Source organism: Eretmochelys imbricata, chromosome 9, assembly GCF_965152235.1.
Source record: "Eretmochelys imbricata isolate rEreImb1 chromosome 9, rEreImb1.hap1, whole genome shotgun sequence".
Classification (NCBI taxonomy): Eukaryota; Metazoa; Chordata; order Testudines; family Cheloniidae; genus Eretmochelys; species Eretmochelys imbricata.
Window position 1 is genome coordinate 17,296,392 of NC_135580.1, and position 13,872 is coordinate 17,310,263.

Consider the following 13,872-nt stretch of genomic DNA (forward strand, 5'->3'; position numbering starts at 1 on the left):
AATGCATTGTCCCAGGAACAGTCCTAGGAGGCATTGTGACTCTGCCATATTACTGAATCATAACTGCCCTGCTACTTGCTCCTGCGGGGGGTGGGGGGGAAGGGGAGGGAGAGTAATTTATTGTTGGCCTATTTCAGCTACAGGCAAGTTAGCTACTCTGGTCAGTGAGGTGAGTCAAAACTTCATCCATTCCCTTCCCACTCACTGACCACCTGCTCCAGGAAGGGAGTAAGTGGGTAAGTAGCCCTGTTTACTCCCCAGGTCCCAGGAAGTTCACAGAGAGGAATGAAGTGTGTGGTATCCAGAGATTATTCAGTGCTTAAGATGCTTGCAAGAAATCTACATTATTCTGTGTCTGGTTCCACCTGGCTGTAGATAACAAGGAGAGCCTCACAGTGCCTTGCCCAGATTGTCAAGGAATCTCAGCCAGCACTGTCCCCAGTAACACAAAGGGAGTTCTTACCCGCATTGTGCAGGTACATAGATCATGTCACAGTCTAACCCTTAGACTGTATTAAAAGGCTTTATGGAGCTAAAGGTTCAATCAGTCCAATAGAACTGGCTGACAATTCAGCCAGTTGTGTGAGATGCCTTCTTCAGGATGAATATGATGCTGACTCAGGATCTTGAGATGGAATTGGAACCAAGCATCCTTGGTGATTCCTGTTAGTTATTTTTCCATGTTGTTTCTATAAACTGCAAGAGCTTCTTTTATGTCTAAAAGGGTTAATTCTAATGGAATGTGGGGAAGGGGAAATTTGTATTCCTGATACACAGAATTGAATAATAATAGTTTATTAGAAATGGCTAAATAAGAAAGACATGTATAAGATGCCAAACTAACAATGGGCACAACTGAGAACCTCTCCATCTCACTGGAGAACAATTACTGACATGAGTAGGGCTATTCAAGTCAATGGGAGCTATGCGTGTAATTGAGAACAGAACTTGACCCATTGCCGTACATTACAAGCTCTTTGGACAGGAATTTTTCATTTTGTGGGTATAGCACCTAGTGTGATGGGGGATTCTGGATACTACCACAGTGTAATAATAAGATAATTGTGGTCTTTTAACCTTTCTTGACAACTGTTCTGTAACGTATATGGTTGGTAGAATGAAAATTGACCTCAGTGGTACTACTCTTGTGAGTAAGTGCTCTTCAGTGGAAGTAAGTGCTGGCAATCTTACCCCCATATTTGTTTGTAATGTAGATCTTGATTTATATTTTTTAAATAAAGGTAATTTTTTCAAAGCAACATAATGGCTGAAAGAAATCTTGGCCTCATTTAAGTCAATGAGAGTTTTGCTACTGATTTCACTACTGCCAGGATTTTTGTTTGAGCAAAGATCCAGCTGTAATTATTAGGTCAAACTTCCTCTGCTGTATAAAGCCCTACAGGTAACAAAGCCATTGCACCATGTGGCACGATACACATTTATGGATTATATACACCCACGTTATCTTACGTCCCAAGTAACCCAGACAATTATGGTTTTTGCTTGGTTTATTTTGATTGGTCTGGTCTCAGCTTTCCATAGTGCTACTGTGTTTGTAAAAACAGATAATTAATGATAACAACAGATGACATGTGTCTGAAATATTGGGTGGATGAGCGAGTTAGAATTTTTTTTCCAGCCTGAATGTCTGCACTGTGACAGCACGTTTGCCAGGCTTTCACTAGGTTGAGAGAGCTGCAAGATTACAACCGCATTGTGGGAATGTTTGCACAACATTTGTTGCAATAAAGCATCTTCACACTTTAGTGGATGAAATCTGGACTCCTAGACACAAACTGTTAAGAAATAATCATAACAATTAGCTAATGTGTCAACAATTAGCACTTTCCATCAACCTGCATTGAATGGAGCCTCTTCTTATCCACATGCAGACAAAAATGCAGTGATGTAGTAAAGAAAAGCACTAAAGTTGGCTGCCCCAATCCCTTGCTGTAGCCAACAAAATCCCATGGGTATTGTTTATAATGATTATTCTTCCATTATGATGTTATTGCATAGGCCAGGGGTGGTAGCTAGACTGAAAATAAGCTTCTTTTTCTTTTTTCTTTTTTTTTTTCAAAAACACTTGGCTGCTCTTACAAAAGTACAACAGAAACAACTGCTGTGAACAGGTCAGCCAGTAACAGTACTTTAGTGTTTAACGGGTGAATATTTCAAAAAAAGTATTTCTCATATTTTACCATTTGGAAGTTTTTCAGTTCATCTCAGGTCCAGCACGACTCAATCATTGTAAGATTTCCCTGGTCTCTGGTGGGAATTCTTTACAATGGATGTATTATAGTCTGTTACCATATCTACCACACGTTGGGCAACATTTGTTTTAATGTCCTTTTAAATGGTAGTATACTGCCAGTTATAAAAAAAGCAAAAACTATTTTTGTAAAGTATTTTACATATATCCATAGGTAAACTGAAATATATCTTCAAAACTGTGTTGTGACTACTCTTAGACCTACAGTAGATTTTCAGAGACAGAGAATTCCACTTATTAGGAGGATAGATTCTTCTCCAAGGAAATTTCTTTCTGGAATGTTTAATGTAATACATAGGGTCTCTAAAAGGCTAGTGTCAGACAAACATAAAGTACACTAGGTTTGGTGAAGGTTTCTCTGGTTAACTATGTAGCTGGAGCCAAAGTGAAACCAGCTTAAAAACAAGCAGTGCAGTTTTAAAAGTAACACATTGCCTGACTGGAAGCCAACATAGTTGATTTAAAACAAGATTTTGAGCACCGTCTAATCTGGTTCAGAACCTTGGTAGCAGAGTTTGGACCATGTGTTAATGTTTACAAATGATCTGGAGGGCCCATAAAGAAGGGATTATAATAATAAAAACAGAAAGGGACAGGTACGTGTATGAACATGTCTACACAAGTAAAGGACAGAAATGAACAGATTTTAGCAATTTTTCTAAATTAAAATACACACTATTTTTACATATGATATGGGAGGGGAGAAAGGACAATCTTGTAGTTCAGTCATGCAAGTGGATTCTCTTCCCAGCTCTTCTAAAATCTTCCTCTGGGACCTAGTGCAAGCCAACAGACCTGAATGTGCCTCAGTTTCCTCTTCCTTAAAAAGGGTTATAATAATGCCTACCCTCCTAACCCTTCCTCCTCCTCCCATAGTGTTGTGAAGATCATATTAATTAATGTTTGTGAAATGCTTTGAGATCCTTGGATGGAAGGTGTTATAAATGTTCTAAGTATTATTAATATTGGGAAATGTAGTCATTAAAGGTATGAGAGATATGGGCGTATTGGGCTGAATTAGTAGGAGCATTGCCAGCAGATGGAGGGAAGTGATTATTCCCCTCTATTTGGCACTGGTGAGGCCACATCTGGAGTATTACATCCAGTTTTGGGCTCCCTGCTACAGAAAGGATGTGGACAAATTGGAAAGAGTCCAGCAGAGGGCAACAAAAATGATTAGGGGGCTGGGGCACATGACTTATGAGGAGAGGCTGAGGAAACTGAGCTTAGTCTGCAGAAGAGAAGAGTGAGAGGGGGATTTGATAGCAGCCTTCAACTACCTGAAGGGGGGGTTCCAAAGAGGATGGAGCTTGGCTGTTCTCAGTGGTGTCAGATGACAGAACAAGGAGCAATGGTCTCAAGTTGCAGTGGGGGAGGTCTAGGTTGGATATTAGGAAAAACTATTTCACTAGGAGGGAGGTGAAGCATTGGAATGGGTTGCATAGGAAGGTGGTGGAATCTCCATACTTAGAGGTTTTTAAGGCCTGGCTTGACAAAGCCCTGGCTGGGATGATTTAGTTGGGGTTGGTCCTGCTTTGAGCCAGGGGTTGGACTAGATGACCTCCTGAGGTCTCTTTCAACCCTAATCTTTTATGATTCTATGAGAGAGATCTAATAAAAAAAATTCTGTACAAATAAATGAGTAAGCAGAATGTCATTGCCGAAGAAAATGAAGAGAACTACAACTGCATTCTTGTGATTGTTGCCACATTAGCAGATCAGCATTAAGGCCCTGATTTAGCAAAACACTTAAGCATGTGCTTACATCACATGAACATGTGAAAGAACTGTTGTTGACTTTATTGGGACTCAAGCCCCTGCTTAAAGTTAATTATATACTTAAAGGCGTTGCTGAAAAGGTACGGGCTTAAACATGTGCTTAAAGTTAAACAGGTGCTTAAGTGCTTTGCTGAATCAGGTCCTAAAACTCAATCCAACACCCACTGAAGTCAATGGAAAAACTCCCACTGATTTCAGTGGGAACTGGCTTAGGTCCTAAGAGAGAACCAAGGCTTGGATACCAGTTGTTTATGGCTATGAAACAATTACATGATGCAGAAGCATCTGAAGGAGTTTTGCGAATTGTTTATTAAATACATTAGTGTATCAGCAGCAGCATAGACTCAGACAATGCTAGCTCCCTACATCGGAATTATAAAATGGTTAGAGTATATGTCAAAAACAAAATGGACCAAATCAGAAGCCTGTGGGGCACAACAGGTAACAACTGTGGGCCTGATCCATCCGTGGGTAACTCTGTTTTACACTAGTGTAACTCTTTTCCCCCAGCAGACAAGTGGAATTACTCAAAGGCAAATCAGGCCTTGTAATCCAGAGCTAAAGGTTGCAAGTCTAATACAAATAGTATATGATTTAAAATGACATATGTGAACTATAGTAATTCATCTCGTCAGCGCCATGTACGGGCAGAAAGAATATTGTGGTCAAATGTAAGACGCTGCCCCAAAATATCCAAAGAATTAAGATTGATGTAGTTTTCGGGTCATATAATAGTGACAACAGTTTAGGCTGCTTCACTGCTGACCACTCTGAACCCTAAATGCTACTTTTGTAATGAGGATGTTTTGGATAAACTAACCAATAGTTGCTCAGCAACAACAAGCATACTCAAAATGCTTCACTCACCCCCTTCAGTGTTACATGTAACTAAAATTAGAAACACCACTAGAACACAAGGATGATTTCTTCAAACTTTGTATGAAAATACCACTGGGACTGAGGAGCCCTGGGTTCAGTTCATGGCTCTGTCACAAGCTTCCTGTCTGATTTTTGATAAATCATTTAATCTCTCTGTGCCTCAGATCCACTTCTGTTAAATGGGGTAATAACATTCCTTTTTGTCACCCTTTCTCTGTCTTCTATATGTAGATTGTAAGCTCTTTGGGGCAGGGACTGTCATGTACTATGTCACGTACAGTGCCCAAATGGGGCCCTGATCTCACATGTGACTCGAGGTGCTATTTTAACACATGTAATGGTTTTTTTTTAAATAGGGAAAGTCCCAAAAGGCATTACCACAATTAGATAAGAGCAGCACTAAACACTAAACACCAACTCCAGATAATTACAATTAACAAATATAATGTCCCTGGTACCTACTAGTCCAGCAGCAGAGCCCATAATGCCAGTCGAATCCTACATTTCCATGGAAGCCAGTTAAGAGAAACAGTTTCCCCAAAATAAGGTTAAAATCTGACTTGGGGATCATAATGTCAGGATGCTGAAGATAGGCAGTTGAAGGCTGTTTCTCAAGGTCACAGTTTTAAATTTAAAATGTAGTACTTCATTTTTTTTCCTGTCTGTCCAATAGCCTAATTAGGGCATTGTGTGAAATAGAGCTCATAGTTTCATACAGAAATGGGGCTGTGTAGTCATGAATATGCTGGCTCAAAGGGTCATTGAGATACATAGCGTTCTACACCCCTCTCAAAGCCCTTCAAGGTCTTGAACTGCTGTCACTGTCTTCCGAGATAAGTGCAACCTGGAGAACCTCTGATGCTCAGGCCAGATGTTGTCCTGAAAAGCACATATGGGTTAAAGAAAACTGATAATTTTTGGTGATAATTTGTTCTGTGATCAAGAGAATCTATGCACCATTGCCAGTTCTTCCGACTTTCTCATGGGTCTTGCTATATTTGGTGGTTTTCTTAAAATCCCAACTCTAAGAATCATGTGATTAGGTGATAATCTCATCTTGCATTTTAATGAAAAAGTACGTTTCTAGCCCTCATGGTTGCAAAGAAAACCTGAAAAATGTGAACTCCAAAGGCTCCAATACCAGAAGGCAAATAAAAAGAATCCCAAATGTATTATGTTTTAAAAATCTCATTATTTTTGAGCTAGTTTTATAGTGGAACCTGACTCATGGTTTTGGAATGCCTGGGGTTGGCAATAGTGCCTTTATTCAAGAAGAGAGATGTTCATCCCTGTGCAGAGATGTTCATCCCTGCAGCATAGCCAATCTCTGGGCATCCTAACAAGTGCAGCTGGCCTGTAGTAGGTTGCCTTATTGGTCGGAAGAGTAAGCAGACTGGCTCGTAAGCCCAGCAGCATCAGCAGTTCAGTGGATGCTCAAAACATTTGCCCATGCTTATGATTGCACCTGTGCTTCATTGTTCCTAGCTGTGTTCTTGCCTTGGAACCGGCCTTGCTCTTGCCTTGTCTTGCTCCAGATAACCTGGTCCTGACCCTGGGCTCCAATTCCTGACTTCTGCTCTGGCTGTTGGCTCTGGCTTCTAGCCCTGGTTCTGAGCCTTGGCTGTGACTGCTGATGCCTGACTCCTGCTCTAACCACTAGGTATGACTGCCCCAGTCCAGGTCATTGACACTGCCCATTGCTCTTTGAGCTACTTAACCCCCTCAACATGGGACTGTGATGTGCTACAGCGGTTCAAAGGGCATTGTGCGGGCCCTTTGCAGCAGGCTGAATTTCATCCCAGGTCAAAAGGTGGTTAAGGAGGATGTGTATGTTTATATTGTTCAGATATAGTTAAATCATTCGCTAGGAGTTCAGAGAATATCGTGAAAGATCTCACTTGTACATAGATGAACTAACAATTCCTGACGGACAAAGATGATCAACGGAAACTGAAATCTACCCCATATATATTTGTATCATAAATCAGTATGAAGACAGAAAAATAAAAATTCACAGAAATATAGATATTCGGTGCAGCCACACAAAAATAAACTGGGTGTGATTCAGGGAATGGCAAATAAATGCTCAAAATGCAGAAACTAGAGCTAAAATAACACAAACCAAGTGTTCAGAATAAGCAAACTCAGAAAGGGTCTACATTTTCATAGAGCAGTCTGCACTATAAATTGCAGCAATGCCACCATTGTGACATGAAGCCTGAGGGAAGAGAATGTTATAAAAATGATAAATCACAGCCACTATGCCAGATCTCAGTCAGACAAAGAAATTTGATTCCATTATCAGACAGATATATAATCACTTACTAATATAGTCGCATCCATGTCCCAGTCACTTTTAAACACTGGATAAGGCCCATAATCAAATCCTTTTCTTTGATAGCATTTTAGGGGTCACATGAATAGGTTAATAGATTACAAGGCCATCACAGGGCCTAATAACATCAGCCACACTATCAGAGGCTCGTTCACTTGCACATGTGATGTGCATGTGATATATGCCATCATGTGCCAGCAATGCCCCTCTGCCATGTACATTGGTCAAACTGGACAGTCTCTACGTAAAAGAATAAATGGACACAAATCACATGTCAAGAATTATAACATTCATAAACCAGTCGGAGAACACTTCAATCTCTCTGGTCATGCGATTACAGACATGAAAGTTGCGATATTACAACAGAAAAACTTCAAATCCAGACTCCAGCGAGAGACTGTTGAATTGGAATTCATTTGCAAATTGGATACAATTAACTTAGGCTTGAATAGAGACTGGGAGTGGCTAAGTCATTATGCAAGGTAACCTATTTCCCCTTGTTTTCCAACCCCCCCCCCCTTCCTCAGACGTTCTTGTTAAACCCTGGATTTGTGCTGGAAATGGCCCACCTTGATTATCATACACATTGTAAGGAGAGTGGTCACTTTAGATAAGCTATTACCAACAGGAGAGTGGGTTTGTGTGTGTGTGTGGGGAGAAAACCTGGATTTGCGCTGGAAATAGCCCAACTTGATTATCATACACATTGTAAGGAGAGTGATCACTTTAGATAAGCTATTACCAGCAGGAGAGTGGGGTGGGGGAAGGTATTTTTTCATGCTTTGTGTGTATAAAAAGATCTTCTACACTTTCCACAGTATGCATCTGATGAAGTGAGCTGTAGCTCACGAAAGCTTATGCTCAAATAAATTGGTTAGTCTCTAAGGTGCCACAAGTACTCCTTTTCTTAAGGCCAGAAGGGACCACTGTTAACATCTAGTCTGCTCTCCTGCATAGGACTGGTCATGGGACTTTCCTGAATTAATTCCAATTTGAACTAGAGCATGTCTTTTAGAAAAGCATCCATTCTGGATTTTAAGATTTCCAGTGATGGAGAATCCACCACAGCTCTTGGTAAATTGTTCTAATGGTCAATTACCTTCTCTATTAAACAATTGAACCTTCTTTCTAGTCTAAATTTGCCTTGCTTCAACTTCCAGCTATTGGATCTTGCTGTACCTTTGTCTGCTAGATTGAAGAGCCCCTCTACTATCAAATTTCTGTTCCCCAGTCACCCCTTAACCTTCTCTTTGATAAGCTAAATTGACTGAGGTCCTTGAGTCTTTCACTATAAGGTATGTTTTTCAATCCTTTAATCATTCTTTTGGCTCTTCTCTAAATCCTTTCCAATTTTTCAACCTCCTTCTTGAGGTGTGGACACCAGAACTGGACACAGTATTCCAGTAGCATGCACACCAGTGCCAAATACAGAGGTGATATAACCTCTCTACTCCTTCTTGAGAGTCCCCTATTTATATATCTGAGGATTATATTAGCCCTTTTGGCCACAGTGTGTACTTGAAGCTCATGTTCAGCTCATTATCTGCCATGACCCCAAAATCGTTTTCAGTCACTGCTTCTCAGGATAGAGTCCCACACCCTGTAAGTATGGCCTATATTCTCTGTTCCTAAATGTATGACTTAACATTTGGCTGTACTGAAACACATATTTGCTTGAGCCCAGCTTATCAAGCAATACAGATTGTTCTGTATCAGTGACCTGTCCCCTTCATACTTTACCACTCCCTCATCTTTTTGACATCTGAAGCCTTGATCCATAATTAATTTATGTTTTCTTCCAGGTCATGAATAAAAATGTTAACTAGTGAAGGAATGAATTCCTAGAGGATCCCACTAGAAACACACCTGCTCGACGACCATTCCCCATTTACAATTACATTTTGAGACCTATCTGTTAGCCAGTTTTTAATCCATTTAATGTGTGGCAAGTTTTTTTGTGTTGTTCTAATGTTTTAATTAAAATGTTGTGCAGTACCAAGTTAAATGCCTTACAGAAAGACTAAAGATATTACATCAACAGTATTATCTTTATTAACCAAACTTGTAATCTCATAAGTTAGTTTGCCATGTTCTATTTTCCTGGATTAATCCTTTCCCCCCATTTAAAATACTGGAGCAACATTAGCTTTCTTCTATAAACTTCTTTACTGTTCCAAGACTTATTGAAAATCAACATTAACAGTCCAGGGAGCATCTTGCCAGTTCTTTTAAAACTCTTGTAAGCTGATTTAAAAATGTCTAACTTTAGAAGATACTGTTTAATGTCATCCTGAATTACAGTTGGAATGGAAAGTATTTCATGGTCATCCTATGATATAAATAAATCCTCTGGCTTTTTCCCAAATACAGAACAGAAGTATTTATTGAACACTTCTGTCTTTTCTGCATTGTTACTGTTAATTCAACTATTTTTATCTAGTAATAGATCAATACCATTGCCAGGATTCCTTTTTGTTTCTAATACACTCAAAATCCCCCTCCCTCTTATTGTCCTGGTTCTTGTGGCCACAGATTACTCATGGTGTCCTTTTGCTCCCTTATCAATTCTCTACAATTCCTAGTATCTATTTTATATTCATAGAATCATAGAATCATAGAATATCAGGGTTGGAAGGGACCCCTGAAGGTCATCTAGTCCAACCCCCTGCTCGAAGCAGGACCAATTCACAGTTAAATCATCCCATTCATTGCTATTAGCTTCCTCTTCTCCCCATCCATGTTGGCATGCATTTTTGTTTTGTTTGTTTGTTTATTTATTTACAGCTGCTTTCACCTCCCCTCTGAGCCAAGTTGTTTTTTTAACCAGTGTAGCCTTCTCTCTCAATTGTGGGATTGTGGCTTTTTGGTCATCAGGTAAAATGCTCTTAAATAATTCCCAATTATCATTCACATTTTTTTGTTTAAATTCATTCTCCCATCTGATTTGACTCATAATTGTTTTCAGCTTTGTGAAATTGGCCCTTTGAAAGCACCGTGTATGTGTGTGTGTGTGTGTATATATAGTTATTAGTTGGGACTTTATTCTGTTTGCAAATAACAAATGTAAACAAATCATCATCACATGAAATTGAGACAGAGAGCTGGAAATCATCAGCATACTGGAAAAAACATAGCCCATGTCTTCTTATTAAACCTCCCAGTGGTCCCATATATGTGTAACTATAGCTATAGATGGATGAATGTAATTATGAATGGTTGTATAGATGGATGTGGCTAGATTATGGTTATTGGTTCCAAATCTTGCTGCTAGTCTCACATTCTCAGTCCTTTCCTCTCTGCCAGTAGGTAGATCCAGGGTGAATCCTGGTTAGAATTTCTGCTTTTTGGATCATTATGTTGTCTTGTAAGTAACTTAGATGTCTGCTGGGTAACAGATATGGCAGAACATGCATCAGAGTGATTCCTGCATAATTAAAGTCTGTATTCAGTAAGCTCCCCTCCAGTCCTGATGGTCTGCATCCCTTGTGACCTTACCCCCAAAATATCACTGCCACATTCTTTGTCAAATTTTAACTTGATGGCATTGAAAATACTTCATGACAAATTGTGCCACTCTTCCACCATTGGATCACATGGTGCTGATTAAAATATATGCCCTGATTCTGCTCTCACTTACACTGGCATAAATCAGGAGTAATTATGCTGAAGTTAATGAAGAGACACTGGAGTAAAATGACTGTATCCAAGAGCAGAATCTGGCTCTTTCTTTTTCTTTTTCTTTTCTTTTTCTGGATATTTGGTTGCTGAACTTGTACCATGTTACATGTGAGAGGGTGGCTGTTGTCATTTAAGGCGCCCTTGCAATCCTTGATCAAAGCTTAACTATGTGATGCTCTTAAATGCCATTATGGTTTCCACAGCTGAGCTCGCCATTTGGAGTGGGGCTGGGGGAAAATTTTCAGCCAAAACTTTTTTGGATGAAAAATGTAAATTTGGTTCCACTGAAATATTTTATGAATTTATGTCAAATTTGGTGAATTGCTTTGGTCAAAAAGTAAAAAAGTTAAATCTGAACAAATTGAAACTTTTTATTAAAATATTTTCAAAATTAAATACTTTTTAATTCAAAATGACTTTTCATTTAGGAACTTCCTTTATTTTTTTTTCAAGGCTTAAAATTAAAACAATGTTTTTGTTAAAACAATTTTGTTCAATGTTAAACAATGTTTTTTTTTTTTTTTTTAACTTCTTGGGTCACCAACAATTTTGAAAAAATTTCCATTCAGGTTGACCCAAAACTAGTTTCTAAAAATTTTTTCCGAACTGCCATGGACCTGAAAAATCAGTTTTTTGCACAGCTCTCATTTGCACATATGTAAATAACATGGAGTTAAATGGGGAAATAGCATAAGGAAACAGTCTGTGTTAATATGTCCATTCTAACTGCCCACATCGTCGAATTTCAGGGTAACAAATATCAAAATGTATATGAAAGTCCTTTTTTTACCGAGTATTTTGGAAATCTGAATCTGCTTTCAAATAGCCAGTCTAAAGGAGGCATATGATTAGGTAGTGAGTTATTTGTCAATATGAAATATTTTTAAATGTTACTTTAGTACCAAATTTGAATAGACATTGGGAAACAGTACTGAGAAATTTGCTGATTCTGTTCTGTGATGGGCTGTTTTCTGGTAATTAAACAGTTCTCTGTTTTATAAGAATTAATGAAAATGAGCATGGTAGGAAGGGTTAGTTCTGTCTGTTTCTATTAGTTTCTTAAGATTTGCTGACCCTGAATAATTAAATGTTTTTGATCACTCCATTTATATTGCTTGAAATTGAAGTGATTCTGATCCTTCAGTAAACTTGAATCGCAGCATGGAACATAATGAAAGGCGCCAAAAGATGAAACATTTCAATTTTGTGGTTCACATCTGTCTGTCCTGGGACCAGATGACCATTATAATATATTTAGAGCACTTGAAAGCTACTAAAGATTCAAAGCCAAAATTATAGCAATATCCAGTCACATGGGAGAGAAATATGTGGTCTATTGGTCTGAGCACAAGACTGGGAGCAAGGACTCCCAAGTCTCTTTTGCAGTCTAAAGAGATTTTAATGTATTGTTGAATTGGGGGACACCAGATCATTAGACACACGTTTAATATGAAATGAACGAGTTAAGTTTGGAGATGCTGTAACACATGGTACTGTCTGGAGGTGGTCAAAAAAAATTTCCCTGAAAAAATTTTGATTGGGAGGGAATCATTTTCATCTAAAATTTCCATGGAAAATTTCAGTTTTTTCAGCAGGAATTCAAATATTAAAACATTTTGGCCCCAAACCAAAAAATGACCAAAATATTTTGATTTTTGGACCCAATATTGCCAAAAAATCAATATTTTCCATGGAAAGCAGACACTTTTCCTGAAATTATTTTTTCAGTAGAAAATCCAGCTTTTAATCAAGAAACAGTTTTGGCAGAAATTTTTCAGCCAGCCCTATATTGGCTTTATGTGTATGAGGGAGTGATGTTGCCCTCCATTGGCAAGACCCACACAGAGGATATGGGACCCATTGATCCAGTTAAAGGAATTCACTTTCATCTCAAGTGTTAAAAAAATGGTTTTGTAGCTGAAGGTCAAGGTTTGTAGACCAAACTCCCTCTGTGTGCATGTGAGTGTGATTTCTATAATAATTATTTCAGTTTCTGTAGCAAATAGATTTATTATTATCCCTCAAAATATTTTCTTTAAGCAAATAGCTTTCACAACATAAAGATCTTTAAGCATAGAAAGGGGAAAGCTACTGTCCAAAATTTATCCCCATGAGTCACCAATGAATCATGAGCATGAAATGAGTTGGTAGGTTTGGGTAGTGAGGAGTATTGTTAAACCCTCCATTTTTGCATTCTAGGTGCTCAAATGCCCTTGTTCTCTTTTGATTTTCCTTAAAATTCTTGCACTGTCCACAAGTACTTTCTTCTGGAGGTTACCGATTATGATGTCTTGCACTTCTATTCTGAAGCTGCTCATTCATGCTATTATGGAGGCTAATAATCACTGGGATCATCTTTGTTCCAGTTTACCATAATCATTCTACTTCATAGCAGAGTTCTTCATACTTTGCTATTTTCTCTTGTTTCTTTTTTTACGTTTCTCTCTGCTGGTATGGCAATATCAATTAACATGGTCTTGTTTGTCTTCTTTTCTACAACTGTATCTGGCCTCTTTGCCTGCACCATTCCATCTGTGACAACTACCGGATCCCATAAAATCTTAGCCACTACAGAGCTTTCAGTTCAGTGGCTGAAGTACCACATGGTTAGTTTAAATCTATACTTGCCACAGAGGTTCCAATGCAGACACTTGGTGATCTCATTGTTCCTGTTCATATATTCTCTACCAGCCAGGCCCCTTACAGGTGCTTAGCATATATTCCACCACTTCTTCCTTTTGAGAATACATTCTGCTGTTCAGGGAGCAATTCTATTGGTCAGTTTTGTTTCTAACATAATTAAGCCTTAAGAACTGCTCTCGTGCACTCATAATGAGGCTCTCCATCTATCTTTTGAAGTATCCTTCTACAAGCCATGAGTTTGTTAAGCTTCAGTCGCCAGTGGGTTTGATCTCTCTCCACCACTGTC